Raw genomic sequence first — 26417 nt, forward strand, 5'->3', positions numbered from 1 at the left:
ACAGACTACCTATCATGCTTCTGTACAGGCATTGATCAACACTAGGCCCTCCATCATCTTTGGTTAACTTCAGATGAGTAGGAGCAGGAGTCCTCTTGTGCCTGGCATGATCCATACCAAACTTCTTAACTATGTTCTTGGCATACTTGCTTTGGGAGAGAAACATAGAGTCCTCCATTTGGTTTACTTGCATTCCAAGGAAATAGGTCAGTTCTCCCACTAGACTCATTTCAAACTCAGACTGCATCTGGTGAACAAATTTTTTAACCATTTGTTCTGACATTCCACCAAAGACTATATCATCAACATAGATTTGAGCTATCATGATTTTGCCTTCTTCATCCTTCACAAACAAGGTTTTATCTATGCCACCCTTTCTGTATCCATTTGAGGTCAGAAATTCGGTTAACCTTTCATACCAAGCTCTGGGTGCTTGCTTCAACCCATACAAGGCTTTCTTCAACTTGTATACATGCTCAGGTTGGTTAGGATCACAGAACCCTTTGGGTTGTTCCACATAGACTTCTTCATTCAGGTAGCCATTCAAGAATGCACTCTTCACATCCATTTGGAACAGCTTAAACTTCAGGATGCATGCTACCCCCAACAGCAATCTGATGGACTCAAGTCTAGCCACAGGAGCAAATGTCTCATCAAAGTCTACTCCTTCAACTTGAGTGTATCCTTGAGCTACTAGCCTTGCTTTATTTCTAGTAATTACTCATTTCTCATCAGATTTGTTTTTGTAGATCCACTTGGTACCAATGATGTTGGACCCTTCAGGTCTTGGAACCAGCTCCCATACTTCATGCCTTGTGAACTGCTCGAGTTCCTCTTGCATGGCAATGATCCAGTATTCATCAGTCAGGGCTTCTTTCACATTCTTTGGTTCAACCTTGGAAACAAAGCAGGAATTTGAGTTTATTCCTCTTGACCTGGTAGTTACACCACTGGTGGGATCCCCTATGATAAGATCCTTAGGGTGGTCTTTCTGAATTCTGATAGATGGCACTTTGGTGGGTGCTTCTACTTCACATTCAGGAGAAGGTTCCTGTACTTCTTCAGGCTTGACTGGACTGTCAGTTGGACTGTCAAGGAATGTTTCAACATCCTCCATGACATCGGTTCCTTCCTCTTTATCATCCACAATGACATTTATGGACTCCATCAGGACATTGGTCCTGTAGTTGAACACTCTATAGGCTCTGCTGTTAGTGGAGTATCCCAAAATACGCCTTCATCACTTTTGGGATCTAGCTTCCTTCTCTGTTCACGATCTGTGAGAATGTAGCATTTACTTCCAAAAATATGAAAGTACTTCACAGTGGGTTTTCTGCCCTTCCATATTTCATACAGAGTGGAGGAGGTTCCTTTTCTCAAGGTGACTCTGTTGTGAACATAGCACGCGGTATTCATTGCTTCAGCCCAAAAGTGCATAGGGAGCTTCTTTGCATGAATCATTGCTCTGGCAGATTCTTGAATAGTTCTATTTTTTCTTTCAACTATTCCATTCTGCTGAGGAGTTATAGGGGAGGAGAACTCATGGCTTATTCCTTCAGATGAGCAAAACTCATCAAACTTGGAATTCTTGAATTCAGTACCATGATCACTTCTAATCCGGACCACACAACTGCCATTTTCCCTTTGAAGTCTTATGCATAGATCTTTGAAGACATCAAATGTATCTGACTTCTCTCTGATGAAGCTTATCCACGTGTATCTGGAATGGTCATCAACCACCACGTAGGCATACTTCTTCCCACCAAGACTTTCAACCTGCATAGGTCCCATTAGGTCCATGTGCAGCAGCTCCAAAACTCTGGAGGTTGTGGAATGTCCCAGCTTTGGGTGTGACATCTTGGTTTGCTTGCCCATTTGGCATTCTCCACAGACTCTTCCTTCATCAATCAGAAGCTTTGGCATTCCTCTGACTGCTTCCTTGGATATGATCTTCTTCATTCCCCGTAAGTGGAGATGTCCAAGTCTTCTATGCCACAGCTTCACCTCCTGTTCTTCCTTGGCTGAGGAGCATGTTGTGGAAAAGTTAGAGAGATCAGGTTCCCACAGGTAGCAGTTGTCTTTGGACCTGGTTCCTCTCATAACTTCCTGATTGTCACCATTTGTCACAATGCACAACTCCTTAGTAAACTGAACATGAAACCCTTGATCACACAGCTGACTTATGCTGATGAGGTTTGCAGTTAGTCCTCTTACTAACAGCATATTGTTCAGTTTTGGCACTCCAGAACAGTCCAGTTTGCCCACACCTCTTATTTTTCCTTTGGCACCATCACCAAACGTCACATAGCTGGTGGTGTGAGGTTGAATATCTACCAGTAGATTTTCCATACCAGTCATATGTCTTGAGCATCCACTGTCAAAGTACCAGTCTTCTCTGGAAGAAGCCCTTAGGGCAGTGTGTGCTATCCTAGCATACGATTGTTGCTTCTTAATGGGAACACATCGCTTACGTGTTTTATGCTTAGGTCTGACAGGTGAGGCTCTGTTAGGGAAGCCATGAATCCAGTAGCAGAAGGCTTTTATATGACCCAGCCTGCCATAGTGGTGACACCTCCAATTCTGGTATTTCCTCTTCTGATGATCATTCATCCTAGCTCCTTGATGTTGAGACATTGGCTTTGACATCTGCTTGAACTTCTGAACTCTAGCCTTTGGGCGTTTGTGTTCAGTTCTCTTTCCAAATCCTAGCCCAGATTTGGTTCCAGACTGCTGTCCCACCTTTAGAATTTCTTCTAAGGTGTCAGTTCCCTTATTCATCATTCTGATGGATTTGGTCATCTGGTTCAGCTTGGAGGTCAGAAGGGCTATCTCATCATTTAGCCCCTCTATGGCAGACAGTTGCTTCTGTCTCTCATCTTCCAGTTCCTTGATGAGTTTCTTCTGCTTTTCTCCTTGTGCACGCACTTCTGCACTTGTGGTACACAGCTTCTTATATGTTGCAGCAAGTTCATCAAATGTCAGCTCATCTGCACTTGTGTCATCTTCAGAGACACACACACTGGTTAGTGCAGTGACATGTTTGGCAGATTCTCCTTCAGATTCACTTTCAGAATCTCCTTCAGACCATGTGATAGCTAGCCCCTTATTTTGCAATTTGAGGTAAGTAGGGCATTCAGCTCTGACGTGTCAATACCCTTCACAGCCATGACACTGGATTCCCTTCCCATGGTTGAACTTCTCCTCAGAAGTTGATCTTTTCTTAATGTCAGACGGGATGTTCTTGACATTAGGTCTACCTCTTTGATCAATCTTCTTCATGACCTTGTTGAATTGCCTCCCAAGCATGGCTAAGGCTTCTGATATACTTTCATCACCTCCTGTATATCCTTCTTCTGACTCCTCTTCAGCACTTGATATAAAGGCTACGCTTTTCTTCTTCTCAGCATACTCACCTAAGCCCATTTCAAAGGTTTGGAGAGAACCAATGAGCTCATCTACCTTCATATTGCTGATGTCCTGAGCCTCCTCTATGGCAGTGACCTTCATAGCAAACCTCTTAGGCAAGGACCTGAGAATCTTTCTTACAAGTTTCTCTTCAGTCATTTTCTCACCTAGTCCACCAGAGGTGTTTGCAATTTCAAGAATATTCATGTGAAAGTCATGAATAGTCTCATCCTCTTTCATCCTCAGATTTTCAAACATGGTTGTCAACATCTGAAGTTTGGACATCTTCACCTTGGAAGTACCTTCATGAGTTACCTTGAGGGTATCCCAAACTTCCTTAGCTAGTTCACAATGGTGCACCAGCCTGAAGATGTTCTTAGTGATTCCATTGAACAGTGCATTCAAGGCTTTGGAGTTTCCAAGAGCTAATGCCTCTTGTTCCTTGTCCCAATCTTCTTCGGGAATCTGCACACTGACTCCATCTTCATCAGTCCTCGTTGGATGTTCCCATCCCTTGTTGACAGCTCTCCAGACTTTGTTGTCTAGAGACCTTAAGAAGGCTATCATGCGAGGCTTCCAGTCATCATAATTAGATCCATCCAACATGGGTGGTCTGTTTGAGTGTCCTAAATCCTTGTCCATGGTACTAGAAAGTAACTTCCCTAGATCTCACCCAGAACTTCACAGGCAGGGTGCCTGCTCTGATGCCAATTGAAATTCTAGTTATCAGACTTTGGATGTCACACTGGTTGTTATGACATCCAATTCTGCACAGACAGGGATTATGCAGAACTTAACAGTAAGTGCAGTAAATAACACAAGTAATTGTTCACCCAGTTCAGTCCAACATGACCTACATCTGGGGGCTACCAAGCCAGGGAGGAAATCCACTATTAGTAGTATCAATTCAAAGCTAAACTCACCCGTTTACAACTTATCACTTAATCCCTACCCAATGCAATTTCAATCTTAACCTAAGATCAGAGTTCCTACTCACTCCCCCTCAATCACCTCAGTGATATTAAAGACACTTTGAAGTCACACTTCAAAAACAACTCTTGATTATGCTTCACAGCTTAAATCAAGATACACAGCACTCACGCTTAAAAGCTTTGAGTGACACAACACTTACAACTCAATGAACACCCTATACCAAAGCAATCATCTACTTGATAATGGCTTGGCTTACAAGATACGTCTAATACAAGACTCACAAAATACAGCAGTGAAGTATGATGGACACACTGACTCTTCACGCTTCAAAATCCCCGAGACTGAATGAAGGAATGCCTTCCTTTTTATATTGCAGCACCTGGGCTTTTGCACCTGTATTTTCCTGAATTTTAGGTCACACAAGTTCCCTCAAATTCAACATTTAGGTTGCTAACAAATAGGCTATTTGTTAGGTTCATTGAATGTAGCTTGGTTGTTGATTTCCTGGATTTTCTCTCAGCTGTTGAATCCCTAAAGAATAGCCTGAGAAAAAGCTGAAACAGAAAACTGAACAACCTACAATTTAGCATATGCTGTCAGGCACGAATGTCACGACATTCAGCTTGACATCAAGGTCCATATGATGAGTCTGTTTTTCCAGAAAACAGACTGTACAATTTGCTGACCTGTACATGATCAAAATGACCATACTACAGTAACAGCTTACATTAATAAATGTCAAAGTGTCCAACTTAACATTTATACATTTGGCCTTAAGTTAGTTCTGTTATTCTCTTGAAGAACAAACTAAGTTTTATGCTGAAGTATCGCAGAACACCACTCTGCCTAATCTTCAGTAGCTGCTGTCAATGATGAATGTCACAACATCCAGTTTGACATTCAGTCAGTAGGCCTTATGCCAGGTCTGGTTCTTCCTTGATAACCAGACTGCAAATGAATACTAAGTTCTAACAGAACTTCTGTTCCTTAGTATCTGTTGACAGGTATGAATGTCACAGCATTCAATAATCCTGTGTTAGCTAGTCCTGCAGTAACTACAATGTAGTCACATATACATGTCATGACATCAGTCAAGACATTAGTGTTTTACCATATAATGCAGCCAATTAAACACCTACAAACCTTTCTTCTATTCTTTTGAGCGTGGATCCCGTCGAGTACGACAGATGCGTAGGGGTGCTAATACCTTCCCTTCGCATAACCGACTCCCGATCCCATCTCTCTTTGGTCGCGAGACCATGTCTTTTCCAGGTTTACTTCGAGCGTTTCCTTTCCCTCTTTGGGATAAATAACGCACGGTGGCGGCTCTGTTTGTTTTGTTTTTAGCCCGCCGGTTGTTTTTCGCGGATGCGACAGCTGGCGACTCTGCTGGGGAAATTGAGAAGTTGACCTCTTGCTGGTCCATCTTCCCTAAGCGAGTCAGTCCTAGCGCTCTCTAGGTTAGGGTTTGGTTGCTTTGCTGTTTCATTTATTGCATTCATTTATTTATGGTTTGCATTTATTGTTTGCATTTATGTTTGCATTCATCATATATTCATCTGTGTTGTGCTGTGCTGTCTCTCTGTTGGGGTGGGAGTTACTCGAGGTAAAAGGCCCAATACCCAGGCTATGAGTGAAATCTAGGAAACCTAGGAATAGAGTGATTCATGGGAAGCGGGTGGTATGCGCCACTTAGCGGAACATTGACATCACGAGCAGTTCAGACCCTGATGGGATATTATCGTTACATACTTCGGATGTGTATATGATGATATTCTGTGAAAGGTTATTTATGCTGCGTTTCTCTCGACCTTACCCTGGCCTAGATGACACCCGTGAGTGGGGAGGGAATGATCTTTATTACAGGTACAGTTGGTGACTGTGTTGGTGACTTTTGGTTCAACCGTTGATCAGAGTCCTGTTTATAAGTCGGATTTATGGATATTTATTTCTGAGACGCCGGAGTGCTGTCCGTGGTATTTATCAGTGGGGATCCGTTTATTTCAGGATTCCCCGGGCCGGTTCAGAGGGTCTTATGGTTATCTGTTCAGAAAATCTCTGGTGATGATGGTGATGTATCTTTCAGTTCCGTTTATTTTGGAACCCTCAAGTCGGATTTGTGGTTACTCAGTACCGCAGATGGTTGTGATCAGTTCAGAGATCAGGGCTGTAACTCAGAGCAACAGATGTTCAGATGACTCGGAGGATGGCACAGTGCATTGCATCCATACATCTGCATCATTTTGCATTCATCTACATCTAACTCATATTTATCCATATGCAGGAATATTATTAATTGAGAATCTGGTTGAGAGACATCTTGAATGTCAGAATGTGGATGTCAAAATATTATTTGTCTCGATGAAGCCAGGATCGAAAGACAGAATGTTCCTCATATGGATAGACATTGCATTCATGCATAATCATAATAACTTGTTTTCTATTTTGCAGGTGTCAGTTTCTAACGTGCTTGATTGTTTCAGGAATCATTGCTCGTGCTCGTAGAGTTGTACCTTTGCACTCAACACGTCCACACAGATACTTCACCAGACGCAACACTCCTAGACTGATGGATCTACCTAATACAGATGTTCTCGAGTTGAAGGAGAAGATGAATGAGTTGATTAACATCATGCAAGGTTTTGCTGTGGGCCAGAAAGCACTAGCTGATAAAGTGGAGAAGCTCGAGCGGGCTTCAGCTGCCAATAGTGGTGTCAATCTGGATGGTGTCTCTAACCAGGGTCTTGGTGGTTCTAGGGACGGTGGAAAGAGGACAACTGTGGGCGTAGTGAATAATAATGCCGGTGGTTTTGGTGCTGCCACAGGTGGTGGACCTGGTCAGATGGGCAATAATATGAAGGATAGTCTGTTTCCTCCGTTCTTTGGGGCTGAGGATGACGGAGAGGAAGACAGAGAAGCTGATCAATTCTCTATGCATAATGAGCCGTTTGGTCAATACGGTGTCCAACCGCCGAATAAGGAGATCCAGCTGCTGGCAGAGAAGATCAGGGCTCTGGAAAGCCATGCTACTCCGGGGTTTGTCAACATGTCAAATATGGGGCTGGTCGAGGGGATTGTGATCCCACAGAAGTTCAAGGCGCCTGCATTTGACAGATATAATGGGAGTTCTTGCCCGAAAACTCACCTCCAAGCTTTTGTCCGCAAGATCTCTGCTTATACGATGGATCAGAAGCTATGGATGTACTTCTTCCAGGACAGTCTGTCCGGAGGGTCCCTGGAATGGTACACCAAGCTGAAGTCTTCTGATGTCAAAAGCTGGCAAGATCTTGGAGATGCATTCTTTAAACAATATCAGTTTAATGCTGACATGGCTCCTAGTCGTACCCAGCTGCAGGGTATGTCTCAGAAGTCCAATAAGGGATTTAAAGAGTATGCACAGAGGTGGAGGGAGTTGGCTGCCAGAGTTCAACCTCCATTGGTAGACAGGGAGATGTCTGACTTGTTTATGGGTACCCTTCAGGGGACGTTTGCTGAGAGGATGGTCGGATGCCCGGTTACTAACTTCGCTGACATTGTGGTGGCTGGAGAGAGAATAGAGAGTTGGTTGAAGCTGGGGAAAATTCAGGGTAATGCTTCGTCGTCTGGTTCGAAGAAGCCCTTTGGAAACGGTCAGAGGAAGAAGGAGGGTGATACAAGTGCTGTATATACCCAAAGAGGACAGAGTATGGATCGTTATTATCAGCACACTGCTGCGGTAACCATTCCTGCTGATAATCAGCCGGCACAATAGCAACAGCAACAACCGCAACAACAACGTCAGCCGTTTCAGCAAAGACCGCAGAGGGCTGGGTATCAGGTGCGAGGGCGAATGAATGATCGTCAGTTCGATAGGCCACCTGTGACCTATTCTTTCTTGTTGAAAAAGCTGAAAGATTTGGGGTTGGTATAATTGAGAACTTTGGCTCCTTTGAGACCTGATCAGAGGCCAGCCAGTTTTGATGAGAATGCTAAATGTGAATTTCACTCAGGTGCACCTGGACACAACGTAGAAAACTGCAAAGCTTTTAAGCATGTGGTCCAGGACTTGGTGGATTCTAAAGCTATCAACTTTGCTCCATCTCCAAATGTGAATGCTAATCCCATGCCTGCGCATGGTCAAATGGGGGTGAATGCAATTTCTGAGGAGAGCAGAATCGGGCTGTTGAATGTAGATCAGTTGAAGACTCCCTTGGCTGAGGTCAAGAGACTACTGTTAGAGAATGGGGTCTTCCCGGGCTGTGATAATGGTTGTGCTGCATGCACTGTTGCTCTTGATGGGTGTATAATGTTGAGGGAGGCTATCCAGAGGCTGATGGATGAGGGAAGCCTCAAGTTTGAGAAGGTGGATTTGGTGAAGGAAGATGTCTCCACCATAACTATCTATTTCGACCTGGTTGATTTGTCAGCGCTGGCAGATGCGGCTCCAGTTACTATCACGGTACCTGGGCCAATTCCTTATGACAAAGATGATGCCGTGCCGTGGCATTATGGTGGGGAGGTATATTGTAATGGAGAGAAGGTGGAGGATCAAGCTGCTAGTGAAACCACTGTTTCAAAGGTGGATAATGCCGGACCTAGTGGTTTCACTCGTAGCGGGAGGTTGTTTGCCCCTGATGCTTTGAGGGGTGGAGAAGGAGAAGAAGAAAAGAAAGAAAAGGTCGAGGCTTTAGCCAGGGCGAGAGGGAAACAAGTAATGAATGAAGGTACTCTTGTGGTGACACCGGCGCCCGGTGGGTCGGAGAAAGAACTTGATGATGAAGCGGAAGAATTTTTAAGAATCATCAAGAAGTCAGAGTACAAACTTGTTAACCATCTGCAGCAGACCCCATCCAAGATCTCGATCTTGTCATTGTTGCTGAGCTCTGAGGGGCATAGGGAAGCTTTGTTGAAGATACTGAAGAAAGCTTATGTTCCTCAGGAGATAACAATCAATCAGTTGGAGACGGTGGTGTCCAATGTCAATGCCAGCCATGGGCTGGGTTTCACCGATATGGATCGGACTGTGGATGGGAGGAATCATAATCGGGCTTTACACATTGCTATGGAATGTAAAGGGGCTGTGCTTTCGCATGTGTTGGTTGATACCGGCTCCTCATTGAATGTGTTACCTAAGAAAGCCTTGGCAAAGCTGAATTGTGAAGGTTTGATTCTGACGCCCACTGACCTGATAGTGAGGGCTTTCGATGGTTCGAAACGGGCGGTGTTTGGAGAGGTTGAGCTCCCGGTAAAGATCGGACCCGAGGTGTTCAAGTCGGTATTCTATGTCATGGATATTCAGCCGGCATACAGTTGCCTGTTGGGTCGCCCATGGATCCACGCTGCTGGGGCAGTGACTTCGACTTTGCACCAGAAGCTGAAATATATCTGGGACGGGAAGGTCGTCACCGTTTGCGGAGAAGAGGATATTTTCGTCAGCCACCTGTCATCGTTCAAGTACGTGGAAATGGACGGTGAGATATGGGAAACACCGAGTCAAGCATTCGAAACCGTCAAGGTGGAGAATGCTCTTTTTGCCAAGGAAGAGGAGAAACCGTCCATTTCTTCGTATAAGCAGGCCGCTGAGGTGGTGAAGAGTGGGGAAGCTCCTGGTTGGGGGAAGATGATGGATATCTCCGCCAAGAAAGACCGATTTGGAGTGGGTTATCAGCCGGGCAGAGGCTCATCTGGACAAGGTAGAGGACGTCGTCCGTCTTTCACATTCACCAGTGCTGGAATGCTGGATCCAGATCACATCTGTATGGTGGGTGAGGAAGTCGACAGTGACTGCGAGATGGATCAGTGGATAAAGTCGTGCGCACCAGGGATGGAAGTCCAGAACTGGAAAGCCGAGAAGATCATCACTGTCACTCTACTTGAAGAGTAATATTTTCTGTTTTCAATTTTATCTGCATGAAAACCATACGTTTTGCCCGAAACGTAATGGTTCATTGTAAGGGCCACCTCATGTCATTTTGCAACTTTTTTGCATCATAAATAAATGGATGTTTTTCAATTAAAAGCGGTGTTCCCTGTTTTTCATTTATTTTTGCAGTTTAAAAATAAAAATAAAAATGGCAATGTTTTCATTTTTCTTTTTCAAATTTGTCTCGCTCCGATTCTAAAGCAATGCATGAATCAACATTCATGCAGATGCGATTTCTCTCCGGATCTCATTGATAACAATCTTGTTACACCCTCGTATGACTTCGACAATCCGATCTATCATGCCGAAGAAGAAGGCGAAGAAGATTGTGAACTGCCGGAGGAATTAGCCAGGTTGTTGAAACAAGAGGAGAAGGTGATTCAGCCGCATGAATAGCAAGTTGAGACAGTGAATCTGGGTACCAAAGAGGTCAGAAAGGAAGTGAAAGTTGGGGCTGCTTTGGAGGCGAGTGTCAAGAGCAGAATGGTAGCCTTGTTGAAAGAGTATGTCGACATCTTTGCCTGGTCTTATCAAGATATGCCAGGGTTGGATACCGATATCGTTGTGCACAAGCTACCGTTGAGAGAGGATTGTCCTCCAGTGAAGCAGAAGTTGCGCAGAACTCGACCTGAAATGGCCATGAAAATTAAAGAGGAAGTGCAGAAGCAGTGGGATGCTGGTTTCCTTGCTGTCACTAATTATCCGCCTTGGGTCGCAAACATTGTACCAGTCCCGAAGAAGGATGGAAAGGTGAGGATGTGTGTGGACTACCGGGATCTGAACAGAGCTAGCCCGAAGGATGATTTCCCACTACCTCACATTGATGTGTTGGTAGATGATACAGCTCAATTCTCGGTGTTTTCCTTCATGGATGGCTTTTCTGGCTATAATCAAATCAAAATGTCGCCAGATGATATGGAGAAAACAACGTTCATCACACTGTGGGGAACTTTTTGCTATAAGGTGATGCCATTTGGTCTCAAGAACGCCGGTGCTACTTATCAGAGGGCCATGGTGACTTTGTTTCATGATATGATTCATCATGAAATCGAATGCTATGTTGATGACATGATAGCAAAGTCCCAGACAGAAGAGGGGCATTTGGTAGATCTGGCCAAGTTGTTTGACCGGTTGAGACAGTTCAGACTGAGGTTGAATCCGAACAAGTGCACTTTCGGAGTACGATCCGGTAAATTGTTGGGGTTCATTGTAAGTGAAAAGGGAATCGAGGTTGATCCTGCTAAAGTAAAAGCAATACGAGAAATGCCTGAACCGAGAACAGAGAAGGAAGTTCGTGGTTTCTTAGGTAGATTGAACTACATTTCACGGTTCATATCTCATCTAACAGCCACGTGCGAACCTATATTCAAGTTATTGAGAAAAGATCAAACGGTCAGGTGGAATAATGATTGCCAAGCGGCATTTGAAAAGATAAAAGAGTATTTGCAGGAGCCTCCGATTCTGATGCCTCCTGTGGAGGGACGACCGTTAATTCTGTACTTGACGGTCCTCGAGGGGTCTATGGGGTGTGTACTGGGGCAGCATGACGAGTCTGGTCGAAAAGAGCATGCCATATACTACCTTAGCAAAAAGTTTACCAACTGTGAAACAAGATATTCACTGCTCGAGAAAACTTGCTGTGCTTTGGTCTGGGCTGCTCGCCGACTAAGGTAGTATATGCTGGTTCATACCACTTTATTGATTTCCAAGATGGATCCAATCAAGTACATTTTTGAGAAGCCAGCATTGACCGGATGGGTTGCGAGATGGCAAATGATTTTGACTGAATATGATATCCAGTATACCTCTCAGAAAGCAATCAAAGGGAGTGTATTGTCTGATTATCTCGCCCAGCAACCTATTGAGGATTATCAACCGATGAAGTTTGAATTCCCTGATGAGGACATCATGTTTCTCAAATAGAAAGATTGTGAGGAACCGATCCCGGAGGAGGGGCCTGACCCTGAATCCGAATGGATTCTAATGTTTGATGGGGCCGTTAACGTGAATGGTAGCGGTGTTGGTGCTGTTTTGGTTACGCCGAAAGGATCCCATATTCCTTTTGCTGCCCGGCTAACATTTGAGTGCACCAACAACGTGGCTGAATACGAAGCTTGTATCTTGGGGATTGAAGAGGCGATTGATTTGAGGATCAAGAACCTTGTTATATATGGAGATTCGGCTTTGGTTGTGAATCAGGTTAACGGAAAATGGTATACACATCAATCTCATTTAGTTCCATACCGGGATTATACGAGGAGATTGTTGACGTTTTTCACCAAGGTGGTATTGCATCATGTGCCCAGAGAAGAGAATCCGTTGGCAGATGCTTTGGCTACTCTGGCTGCCTTGATTAAGGTGCAGTGGTGGAATCAGTTCCCCAGTGTTGAGGTGGGACGTCTGGATAGACCGGCTTATGTGTTTGTTGTTGACACAGCGCCTGATGATGAGAAGCCGTGGTATTTCGATATCAAGCGCTATCTGGAAACCCAAGAGTATCCTGAGGGAGCATCCAAGAGGGACCGAAAGACTCTGCGGAGGTTGGCCATGGTGTTTTACTTGAATAAGGACGGGGTCTTGTACAAGAGAAATTTCGATTGGGTTTTGCTCAGATGTGTTGATGATAAAGAAGCAAGCCAATTGATGAAAGAGGTTCATGAGGGGTCGTTTGGTACCCATGCCAGTGGGAATGCAATGGTGAAGAAGCTGCTGAGGGCAGGTTATTATTGGATGACAATGGAGGCCCAATGTTTCAATTTCGTGCGGAAGTGTCATAAATGCCAGATTTATGCTGATAAGGTGCACGTGCCTCCTAATCCGTTGAGCTTAATGTCATCTCCGTGGCCGTTCGCTATGTGGGGCATTGATATGATTGGAAAGATTGAGCCTACAGCTTCGAATGGGCACCGGTTCATATTAGTGGCTATTGATTACTTCACCAAGTGGGTGGAAGCAGCCTCTTATACGAACGTGACAAAGCAAGTCGTTGCCAGATTTTTGAAAAGAGACATCATTTGCAGATATGGGGTTCCCGAGAGAATCATTACTGATAATGGTTCTAATTTGAACAACAAGATGATGGCAGAACTGTGCCGGGAATTCAAGATTGAGCATCACAATTCTTCTCCTTATCGTCCGAAGATGAATGGGGCGGTTGAGGCAGCCAATAAGAATATTAAGAGGATTGTGCAGAAAATGGTTGTGACCTATAAGGACTGGCATGAGATGTTGCCGTTTGCATTGCATGGGTATCGAACTTCGGTGCGTACATCTACTGGGGCAACGCCTTTCTCTTTGGTATATGGAATGGAAGCCGTGCTACCGGTTGAGGTTCAAATTCCCTCTTTGAGAGTCCTGATGGACGTGAAATTGCAAGAGGTTGAATGGGTAAGGACCCGGTACGAAGAGTTGAGCCTGATTGAGGAAAAGAGGCTGGCGGCCATCTGTCATGGGCAGTTGTATCAGCAGCGGATGAAGCGTGCTTTTGACCGGAAAGTGCGACCTCGTGCGAAGAGGTGGTGTTGAAAAAGGATCCTTCCTCCTCAAGACGATCGTCGGGGCAAATGGACACCCAATTATGAAGGTCCATTCGTGGTCAAGAAGGTTTTCTCTGGCGGAGCCTTGTTGTTAACGACCATGGATGGCGAGGATTTTCCATCCCCTGTGAATGCGGACGCAGTTAAAAAATACTTCGTACAAAGAGACCCGCTGGACGAGAAGAATAAAATAGTCCAGGCAAAAATGGGCATCCCGGCGAACCGAAAAAAAATGATGAAAAGGTTCGAGCAAAAATTAGGGATAAAAAAAAAGGGGAAAAACTGTACACCCGGCAAGTCGAAAACCCCGCAAGGGCGGCTGGGGAAAAAAAGGGTATCCCGGTGGACTGAAAACCCGAAAGGGCGGTCCAGGCAAAAGAGGGATTGAAATGAACAACTGCATCCAGCATGATCGTTTGCTTTGGTTAAGATGACATGGATAATCTCCGGTAGGGAGCAGTCGGAAACGTCTTGTTCAGAAGGCAGAAAGCACGGAGAGTCTGAGGACATATGGGGTGTAACCGAGTTGGAACTCGATGAGATCGCGGTTTCCCATTGCCATTAGGATAGATTTTTCCTTTTGTGCGCAATTACCTCTTTTCAGGAATTGCTTCCTTTGTATTGCTCAGTTCGAGCCACACCATTTCAATTAATAAAATGCATATTCAGTCAAGTAATTTTGTTTTTTGTTTTCATTACCGCTTTGATTGCAAAAACATCAGTTTATTTTGATAAAGAATATTTGCATTTTAAGACATACAGGTCCCTTCCGATGCATGCTTATAAGATTGAAAACTTGAAATCTTATTCGGAAGGTTGAGTGACCCAAGTGTTGAAATTTTGGCACACCTGGGGCACGGTTTTGTCTAACGATCTCTTTTGCAGGTGCTGTTAGATATTTTCACTCACTTGCAGGTTGTGATGTGAAGCTTTTGACAAAAAGATCCCCGTGGAGTCCAATCAGGGACAATGAATTGAAGAATGGTGAAAAGACGGTGAAAGAATGGCGACGATTCTGGAGGGTTAATCAAGAAGACTCTTCAAAGTCTGAGGACTGGAAAGTCTGTATGAATCCAGGGAATTCGATCTCCGTCGATTACGGAGTAGTCGGGAATACAAGGTGATGAATCAGAAAAGTCCAGACGAGTCTGGGAGCTCTCAAAAGTGGGAAGCTGACACTGGATTTGGATGTTGAATACCAGGGTTCGACGAGTCGACGGGTGTTCAGTGCCAGAACTTCCTGGTTTCCCCAAGCAGGGTGGGATTGTTACCTCCTCAGCAGATTCAAGGTCTGTGTCTTCCTTAGCAGGGTCGGGATGGTTATCTCCCCAGCAGGTTTTAGATCGGTGTTTCCTCAGCAGCCAGGCCCGAAGGTTGCTATTTCCCCAGCGGAGGTATCTATTGGTAGAGGTTTCTCCAAGCAGAGTCGGGATTGTTATATCCCCAGCAAGTCGGAGATTGTTGTTTTCCTCACGGAGTGCGTCGGTGGTTTCTTCCCCAGCGAAGTCCCCAAGTGGATCGGGTTCAGTGGAAGTCATCCCTGGTAAGGGTGGCCTATTTCCCAGCAGCAGCATTATTCCCCAGCAGGGTGGAGATCGGAGTGTTGGCGAGTTTCTCAGCAGAGTGCCTCGAGCTCCCCAGAAGAGTCCCTCGAGGGGGATACTTTTTATGCATTCATCATTCAGGAGATCATGGCATATTGCATAATAAATTGCGTAGCATTTCCATAATTATGGAGCATTGCGCTAAAAAAAACCATGCATCATCATTGCAAGCATAAGCTAGTCTCAAGCCGTGGTTACCGTTTGAGATTTGGTTGTGCCAATGGGTGAAGATGTTACTCAAGTCGTGGTTACAGTTTGAGATTTGGTTGTGCCAATGGGTGAAGATGTTACTCAAGCCGTGGTTATCGTTTGAGATTTGGTTGTGCCAGTGGGTGAAGATGCTACTCAAGCCGTGGTTACCGTTTGAGATTTGGTTTCGCCAGTGGGTGAAGATGCTATTCAAGCCGTGGTTACCGTTTGAGGAGTGGTTTCGCTAGTTGGAAGATCAACATCAGCATTGCGAGCATCGGTTACTCAAGCCGTGGTTACCGCTTGAGAGTTGGTTTCGCCGTATGGTGAAGATGTTACTCTGAGGAGTTTAGCATTATGACGTTGGAGTAACAATGTTCCCCAGTGGTGCGATATTGGTGGAAACTTTTCCGTCGGACGGAGATGGAAATAAAATCAAGGAACGTTACGCGATCAGCGCGAAAATACATTTCAAATGGAGAAAGGGAGACGCGAGGTGTTTTCTGGAGAGCGGGGTTCACAATGGCGATCGCGAGTTATCGTCAGGCGACTGGGGTTCAAAATGGAGAGCGGGGTTCATTATTTGGCAAACAAGACTACTATGAAGTTGTCGGGGTTCAACTGCGGTGATCCGGGATCATTCACACAAAAGAAAATATTTGTTCGGGGTTCAAGAAAACGAAAAAAGGAAATCAATCAGAAAGTTTCGGGGTTCAAGAAAGAGAAGAAAAAATAAGAAGAGAATAATCCCCAGCTGAGCGCAAATTGTTCGTCTGCTAGGGTTGAATAAAGGACAGCATGCTCATGGCTTGTTATCCCCGGCATGGGTTGTTGGCACACGTGCCGCCTCATTTATCATTGTTCCTCATTTCTGCCGATGCTGACCGACGTGATAAGTTTTCCGGTGTTCAGGCCGAGGTGGGTATTCAGATCAGTTTCCGATTTTCAGATCGAAGAAGTTTCCGACGATCAGGTTGAAGCACTTGTGGCATTCAGGCAAGTTTTCCGGTATTCAGGCCGAGGTGGGTATTCAGACCAGTTTCCGATTTTCAGATCGAAGAAGTTTCCGACAATCAGGTTGAAGCACTTGTGGCATTCAGGCCAGTTTTCCGGTGTTCAGGCCGAGGTGGGTATTCAGACCAGTTTCTGATTTTCAGATCGAAGAAGTTTCCGACGATCAGGTTGAAGCACTTGTGGCATTCAGGCCAGTTTTCCGGTGTTCAGGCCGAGGTGGGTATTCAGACCAGTTTCCGATTTTCAGATCGAAGAAGTTTCCGACGATCAGGTTGAAGCACTTGTGGCATTCAGACCAGTTTTCCGGTATTCAGGCCGAGGTGGATATCCAGACCAGTTTCCGATTTTTAGATCGAAGAAGTTTTCGACGATCAGGTTGAAGTACTTGCGGCATTCAGGCCAGTTTTCCGGTGTTCAGGCCGAGGTGGGTATTCAGACCAGTTTCCGATCTTCAGATCGAAGAAGTTTCCGACGATCAGGTTGAAGTACTTGTGGCATTCAGACCAGTTTTCCGGTATTCAGGCCGAGGTGGGTATTCAGACCAGTTTCCGATCTTCAGATCGAAGAAGTTTCCGACGATCAGGTTGAAGTACTTGTGGCACTCAGGCCAGCTTTCCGGTATTCAGACCGATACGGCATTCAGGCCAATTGTTGGGCATTCAGGCCAATCTCCCGGTATTCAGACCGACATTAATACTCACATGTTCCGATGCTCAGTATTTAGACTGATGAGCGGCGTTCAGGCCATGGTTATTCCTGTGTTACCATTTGTTTTGGTATCCAGGTCAGCATGACTGTTTCGGTATCCAGGCTGACTTTCTCCGTACCCGACGGGTTCTTCTTTCAAGATTGCTTCTTTGCCGATTCTGACAGGCATGGTTAATTATTTCCCATCAGAGTGCAAATTGTTCGTCTGTTCTTGGTATTCAATCACTCTTCACCCTGATCATCTGAAAGCCGAGGCTATTCATATCGACAGGTTCACAGTGGATTGAATAGGGGCAGCTGTAACACCTCAAAATTTGCCCTCCTTTCTTGGGACTAGCTTAGCATATTGCATTTCATCTTTTAGGACATTAGTCATTTCATATTGCATATCATGTGGAAATATTGAGCAAGCCATCCTCCTAGGTCTTTCTCAGAAGATAGAGAGGTTAAAAGATTCAAGCCTGAGGGTCTTAATGAATTGATCACTAATCATCTGAGGGTTTGTGCTTCAATTAGGGTTTATTGGTTCCTCAAGGAGGTTGATCATCATCTTGTTTGAAATGGTACATCATCATCATCAAGATTCATGGTGCCTGATCAGATTCCTTGGGATTAGGGTTTTGACCTCTAGTCAACCCTAATCAGTTGAATTATGTCTATCAGGGTTGGTTCATTGAGTTCATGTGACCTGGGGATCATTTTGAAATGGTTTGATCAAGCATTGAAGGTTCAAAGCTCATCAGTCAAGATGCAATTCATCTGAAACCCTAGAAAGTCAACAGAAGTCAACTGTCAATTCAATCATGGATTTGAAGGTGGGATATGGTTAGAGATGCCTCATTCATGTCCATACAAGTCTCATTTGATATTTCAAACATCAACAATGAAGAATTTGAGGTCAGATGAAAACTTTCCAAAAATAGTAAGTGACCTGTAATTTGGAATTGCCAAAAATGGAAAGGTCTTCTCCTCAAGTTTACATGACCAAAAATGCTTCAAATGAAATTTTGTTGAACATGAAAGTTGTAGATCTTGCTCTCCCATTTCCAAAATGTCCAAGAACATCAATTTCTCACTTGTGGTTGAAGAGATATGGATCAATCTTGGTCAATGGAATTTGAACTTCAAGAAGGCATAACTTTTTAACCATAGGGCCAATTGAGATGGTTCTTTTGGCAACATTTCTCTCTTGACATGCACTATCCAACTCATGCATCATAAACCATGCATTTCCATTACAAAAATTTTGGACTTTTCATTTGAATTTTGGAGGGAAAGTGGTAATTTGAAAATTATGCATTGCATTCACCTTTTACCAATTACACTTGGCTCCAAACAGCATTTGAAATGATTCCAATGGCAAATTCGAGCACTGTTCCATTGGCATGCATTACATGAGGGTGAATTGACAAATTGGCATTACACTTCAATTTCACTAATCCATTTGCATTTGGCTTAATTGTGATTAGCAGCATGGTTAAGGTATCATATAAAAGCATAAGCATAACAGAAATTGGATGAACACTTCATAATTTCCAGATCTAGATCCATTTTCATCATTCTCTTCATTTGGTTCTCTCAATTTTTCTGCAAATTTCTCCATAAACCTTGCATTGTTCTTGATTAATCCTTCATCCACAAGCATAATTGGACATTTTGGAAGCAAGATCCATCAATTTTCGAGCTGATTTGGAACTGTTGAAGCTTTGCATCCATCAATGGCAGTTGGAGATTCCAGCAATAGCAGGCACGATTAACACTCAAACTTTCCTCCATTCATTCATCCAAGAGTTGAGAAGCATCTGTTGGCACCTTACCAAGCCTGAAAGCATCGATTCCACTTCTGCACATCCTTGAAGGTCAGATTTCGAATGCTTTGATTCTTAAAATTGATAGATGCATGTTGTAGATCTTTCATCGGTGATTAATCTGCATTTTAGATCATTGAATTTCATGGAGAAATGAGTTAGTTGTGTTAGCTTGAAGTTTCATGGGTGAAAATGTATGCGTTCGAATCTTTTGATATAGCTTGAATTAGGTCAAATTAAGCATGGCATGTTGATGTATGTTGAAAGATGATTGCAATGGTGTATTTGTTTTGAATTTCTGAGCACGTGTGTTCTTGAGCTCAAGAACACGATGAAGATTGTATGAATATCCTAGGGTTTCTGTCCAGAAGGTCCTTTGATCCGTTCCAGTGTGCTTCTGCATGCGTTTGGTTGTTTGTACACATGTATTGGACCACGTGTCCCTGGCATGGCGTTATGATTGGATAAGAATGCTTTGCACTGCCACATGTACTTAGTGAAACGGAGCATTTCACTTGTAAGGGCGCTCAATTCAAATTTACACTCAGTTCGATCCTTGGCTCCAGCGCTTTTCCAATTGGCCTTTGCATTTTATTTCATTATTCCATCCATGTTCATACCATGCTTTCATGTGTTTTTTTTTATTTTTCATTCATTTAAAAAATGCACAACTCCATGAATAATGATCCAAATGGCCTGGGAATTTTTGCATGTTGTTCCTTATGATTTCTAGTTTTTTATGACTATTTTTCCAGAAATTGTGCATGGTTGGAATTTAATTTTGCTTAGGGATTGTTCACATGTGTGCTTTTCTTGACCTTGCTTGCCATTTGCTTCATGAAATGATGAATTTTAATCCAATGCCTTTGAAACTTTGCATGCTTAAACTAGACATCCTTAGGAACCTTATGGTGTTGAGTTTGAATTTTTAGCATTTCTGGTTGTTGAGTTATGATCCTTTGAATGAAGGTGTGACAATGTGTGTCACACCATTTCTTGCTCAACTTGTTGATTTTCTTTTCCATGCCAAATAAATGCTAATTGATGTGATTTTTTGTATGATGCTTCTTCTGGATGTTAGGAATGACCATGAATTTTTGTGGATTTTTTGGAATGATTTTTGATTTGTTTGGTATTTTTCTTTCTGGTTGACCATTTGTGGACTTTTGAATAGTCATGAACTTCAATGATTTGTGAAATGCTGGTTGTGTATCTTATGATTGTGAAATTTTGCACATTGATTCTAGACACTTTGAAGTTTATTGTGGCTTTGGTTTGGGACATTTATCATTTGTCAATTCTGTTTTAGGCTTGTGTGAACTTGATGCATCTAATTGTGCCCTATTTGAGCTTGTTTTGCTTACCTTGACTTGATGAATTTGATTGCCATACTTAAACTTGTCCAAATCCCTTGAATTTTGGTGTGATAATCATGTGATGTGTTCTGTTTAGCCATGATTTTTCTTGAGATTTATTGAATCATTTTTGAATTGATGTGGATTTGTTCATTATGTTGCTTCATTGAGCTTTCAATTTGCATGCCTTGCCTTATATGATTTGTGAAATGAAATTGGTTGATGCTATTGACATGAGACCACTTGGATATTGTTCTTAATTGCTTGAGCTTGATTCTTGTCAATTTTCATGTTCTGTTTTGAATTATTTCTCCCTCTTTGACCCTAGGCTTTGCCCTAGTGGTCAGTTGCTTATGTTTGAGCTTTGTTTTCAGGATAAGAAGCATATGGCCATGAGAGGATTGATTCATTTGCTTGAGTTGGATTATTTGGTTGATGTTGACTAACCTTGACTTGTTTTGTAGGTTGCTTTTAGCTCATTTGAGTTGAGCTTGTGTCTTGCACACTATTGCCTTGCTTGTTTGACTGTGATTATTGACTGTTGACTATTGATTGTCTGTTTGACTTTGTGAGTTGTATACTGACTGAGTTAGATTGTTTTCAGGTACATAAGTTGCTTAAGTTCACTGTGAACTTGATTTTGCTTGGTTGCTTAACCAGTTAGGTATAACCTCTCTTCTTCATGTAGTCTGGAAGACCTGGCCTGTTATGTGGCCAGGCACCTGTCTGAAGCCCTCCTTAAGAGGCAATGTCTTTGTGTGTTTAATTTTGTGCTAAGCAGGAAAAGTCCTTTGATAAGGCAATTGGCAGATACAAGAGATGTGTAGTCCATCTCCTGCTATTCAGTGTGTCATCCCTTGGCTCACATTACATGTTGATGCCTTGTGGATCTTAACCCAAGATCTATAGAGTCTAATTCTTGTGGAGAAGAGTTCCAACTTTCTGAACTCCCACACCTTCTATTATTCAAAGCTCTCCCTGACCAGGGATAAGAGCTGTGAGGCACACCCCTCACTTCCTATTTCATCTGCTTCACCCTAACTCTCAATGTTAGGGTTAAGAGCTAACATCACCCTGATACAGTGGCTTGTTTGTTGAGGTTGACACGACCCCTTGACTAAAGCCTAACCCTGTGTGAGCCCACTTTGTTTGTATATAGTGTGTGCTATTTGTGTGTATGCTTGCTCTTGTGCTTTGCCTGTGCTGTTTAGGATAGCTTGCTGCCTGTGCAAGTTAGCTAGAAACCTTAACCTAGGACCATGGTGAATTTGCATGATAACTATTAGGCTCGAGTTAGTCTCCCTTCTAGTTTGTCATTTCCCAGTCTCTAGTTAGGTTAGAAGTTCTTTCCCTGCGTAGGGGAACTACGTCGCCCTGCTCCTCATACCAGATGAGGTACGTAGGCAGGAGACCGTACGAGGTCTCTCCGGGCACCCTTTTTTCTTTTGGTGTATGTGTTTGCTTGACAGTTATTGGGCTCGAGTTCCCGACTCCCTAGTAACTTGTTTGTTGGTGTTTGTTGTGTGGAGTCCGACGTAAGCCCAGCGATTGGCAGTTGGTTTCCTGAGTGTGTTTGTTTGGTTCGGAATCTGATGTAAGTCCAGCGATTGGCATTCGGTTTCCATGTTTGCCTGTTTGTGTGGAATCTGACGTAAGTCCAGCGATTGGCAGTCGGTTTCCTGTGTGGGTTTTGTTTGGCGTGCGTGAGCCGAACTACGGTAGCTCTGATTCTCATTCCAGGTGAGATACGTAGGCATAGGATGCGATATCCTAGCGAGCCCTTTCCCCTCTTTCCACCTGTTTTGTTTCCAGTGTGTGTATGCATTCTTTGAGCAGTGTTTAGCAACCTTTCTTCTATTCTTTTGAGCGTGGATCCCGTCGAGTACGACGGATGCGTAGGGGTGCTAATACCTTCCCTTCGCATAACCGACTCCCGATCCCATCTCTCTTTGGTCGCGAGACCATGTCTTTTCCAGGTTTACTTCGAGCGTTTCCTTTCCCTCTTTGGGATAAATAACGCACGGTGGCGGCTCTGTTTGTTTTGTTTTTAGCCCGCCGGTTGTTTTTCGCGGATGCGACAACAGGGAATTCAAAGTTTAGCGAAGGAGTAAGATCATTGTATTCAATGGGTTTAGAAACCAACCTGCATAATGATTTGATATTTTGATTTTAGAGAAGTGAATTATGACCAAATATTATGCAGATGGACAAATTATATTTTATTTATGTTTTTTGTGATTACCATTTTCAGAAGAAAAAAAGCAAAAAGTAAAATAAAACATCATAGATGTGGATGAATATAATTGAATTTTATTAATGATCAAATTTGAAAATGCCAACAATGTTCACTTCTCTCTTAGGCATAGGAGAAGGATTTTCAAAAATAATAAAAGCAATTACTTAGAACGATGCATAATAACAGGAACGTCAGCAGCAGTCCAATTATTGCAAGTTTTTCCATGCATCACAAAATTGGTGCAATCTTCATCTTCATCTCCCTCGATCACAGCAGCTAAGTGTTGTTCATTACCATGAATGAACCTTCCGCTACGGAAACTGGGTTGCACATCTTCAAATCTAATCTCAGATGAACCTCGTTGGAATCCCAAACCGGCTCTGCTCTTGTTCTTGGTGACCTCTACCATCTGGCCCCACTGATCAGAAATACCCTCTTCAACAATCTTCTGAGCGTCTTTTAAGGAGGACATGGGTGCCCCAACTCTCTTTTCCTCAACAATAGATAGAGCTTGAAACGGAGTTCTAACCTCATCCTCAACTTCTACATAAGAGAAATACGACAAGTGGCTTACCAACAAAGCCTTCTCCCCACCGACGATAACAAGCTTTCCATTCTTAACAAACTTCAACTTTTGATGTAGTGTTGACGTAACGGCTCCAGCTTCGTGTATCCATGGCCTTCCCAACAAGAAGCTATAGGCCGGGTGGATATCCATTACCTGGAAAGTAATTTGGAAATCACTCAGACCTATCTTCATCGGAAGGTCCACTTCACCAATCACAGGCTTGCGAGAACCATCACGCCACTATATCTCATCGGAGCTCCTTGATACGACAATCTAGAAGAGTTGATTTGGTAAGAACATTCAATAAAGAGTCGGTGTCAACTAACACATTCGATAGAGCATCCTCTTTACAGTTCATTGAAATGTGCAACGCCAGATTGTGATTCCTACCTTCTTCAGGAAGTTCTTCGTCACAAAAGCTCAAATTGTTACAGGAGGTGATGTTAGCCACAATATGAGCAAACTGATCCACTGTAATATCATGCTCTACATAAGCTTGCTCCAACACCTTTTACAATGCTTCTCTGTGTTCCTTAGAGTTCATAAGCAGAGATATCAATGAAATTTTGGAGGGAGTTTGGAGCAACTGCTCCACCATATTAAACTCGCTCTTCTTGATTAATTGGAGTACCTCATCATCATCATTAGGCCTCAAACTGCTGGATTCACCAGACTGACACTTTAGAGCGCTAACCAGATCAACTACAGGTACTTCAACTTTCTTCCTGGCATATATGTCTTTTACATTCTTTGGGAACACCGGTCCAAAAACTCGACTGTTGCGGGTCACCTTCGTAACATCAGCAATACTCACAAAAGAACTGGTCGTAGGCAAAGGAACCTCTTGACCATTCTCCAGCATAGGCGCATTATGCTGGTACGGAACAACCTTATCGGATGCATACGGGACGGGACCCGCTAGGAGATCCTATGTGCATTGATATGGCCAAGAAGAGATGAAAGCAAGCATGGCAATGGTTCCCCAAAGCTCTCATCCATCAAATATGCCTCCCAAGTGTCTCAATTCATCACTTTAATCAAATGAAATCAAGGGAAGTTCTTTAATTCATCATTTCATGCATATTTGAACTTATTTGAGTGTCCTCAATCATCAATTCATCAAGATATGACGTTTGGACTTGAAAAGTTGATCAGTCAATTCATCTAACTATTTTGAATTACATTGAGACCTAACTTTTAATGTGTTTGTCAAATGGATATGACCCCAAGAGAAAAAATGTTCTTAAGAACCATATGAACAACTTTCATGTTCATCAAAAATTTATTTGAAGCTTGGAAGATCATCATCCATTTCAAAATATTATAGATCATTTTGACTGAAACCCTAATTTTGGGTCAACTTCCCAAGAACATAACTCCTTCATTTTTCATGATTTTAAGGTAGGATCAAATGCATTGGAAATCTTAAGATATCTACTTAAAATGTTATGTTGAGAAAAATTTCAAAATCCTAAAAGAAATACATGTGATAATGCAAAACATTATAGGTCACTTTGGACCAAATGCATTGAAATGTGAAAAAGTCCAACTTCAAGTGCCTATAACTTCTTCATCAAATATCCAAATGGTGAAAACTTTAAGTCCAAATTGATTGTCTTGAAAAGATCTACAACTTTGGTGTTGAAGATTTTGTCATTTGGAGCTTGCATCATTAAAACAGAAGGGCTTGAACTTTAGCCATTTTTGGAATTTTCACATGTACATGTTTTGCACCCTACACTTCATGACCACTTTTCATCAATTTCCAAGTTTCAAATGAAGTTTTGATCAACATAACAAATGATCCTCATGCAAAAAGCTTTCCAACCATTACTCATAAGGTTGTGTTTCAAGTATGGACATGGCATTTTCGAAGACATGAACATATTGGTGTATTTTTTGAAAATCAATTAATTTGCATTGCATGAGCCAATACTACACCATCTGCACGTCCAATTTGCATATGCTGATGATTAGCTGCCAAATCCAAGTGGAATTGGGCCCTCCATGCGCCTGTACAGGCCCATGCATGGAGGCCCTTTCCATTCATGCAAGCATTTTGATCATGCATTTCAGCCATGTTTTTGCTATAAATACAATGCTCATGCCTCTCATTTCAGCAACCTAAAGGTGCCCTAAATGCTGTACGACTAATCCCTCAACCACACTCAAAAGGAACTCACCAATTTTCTCTCAATTTTTCAGATCTAGAATTCAATTTCATTAATTATTTTTTAGATCTAAAGTTCCTTAGCCTTCTTCACTTTGATCCAAAGAACAAACTGCAAGCATTAACTTTAATAAATCGTGCCTTCAAACTCTGCAAATCATAGGTTTACTTCAAATTTTATTTTCTTCGAATCAACTCATATTTTGCTTGTTTCTTGCTGTTGTTGTGTTATCTGAAGTCCTCTCTATAGAGGCAGTTGATTTGAGCCTTGGATTTTTAAATTCTAGCAAGTTCAGTTGAACACCATAGAAATTCCATCTCTGATTTCTCTCAATGTAGAAACCTAGAGTGTATTTGGTTGGTACAGGGGTGATGTACATCACCCCAGCTTTCGATTGGTACCTAGATCGTGGCATTTGGTGCACGTTTGTTTCTCTGTAAATTTTGCCTTCGCCGGAAGCTGGCCGGAGAAGACGGTGGCGCAGGTCACCGTCCAATCTTCAGATTGAATCTGAACCATCCATTTGCTTTTCCAGATTTAATATCGTCCACTCAATGTTATGACTTATTTAATGGCACCATGTGATTCAGTTGACTAGAGTATATGGTGAACGCGCGCTTCCTAGCCACGTGATGATCCACGTCAATTAATGAAAGTGCATCAGACGCTCCACGTTTTTTTCATCATTTTAATTTCTGATTTTATTTTCTTTTATTTCTTTTAATTCCATTTCATTTTAAAAATTCATATCTCCTTCATTATTGGTCCAAAAAATGTGAGACCAATTGGATTTTTCTTCTTTTAATTTCTAGTTTCTAAAAATGATTTTTAATATTTTTTATTTTATCATTTGATATTTTTTAGGAATTTTCTCTTTTCTGGTTATTTTTAATTCATTTAAAATAGTTTTTGATATTCAAAAAATACAAAAATATTTTTCCAACCTCTTTGAATGATGATAGATCTATGAAAAATATTCTCATCAATT

Source organism: Lathyrus oleraceus, chromosome 4 (assembly GCF_024323335.1).
Source record: "Lathyrus oleraceus cultivar Zhongwan6 chromosome 4, CAAS_Psat_ZW6_1.0, whole genome shotgun sequence".
Lineage (NCBI taxonomy): Eukaryota > Viridiplantae > Streptophyta > Magnoliopsida > Fabales > Fabaceae > Lathyrus > Lathyrus oleraceus.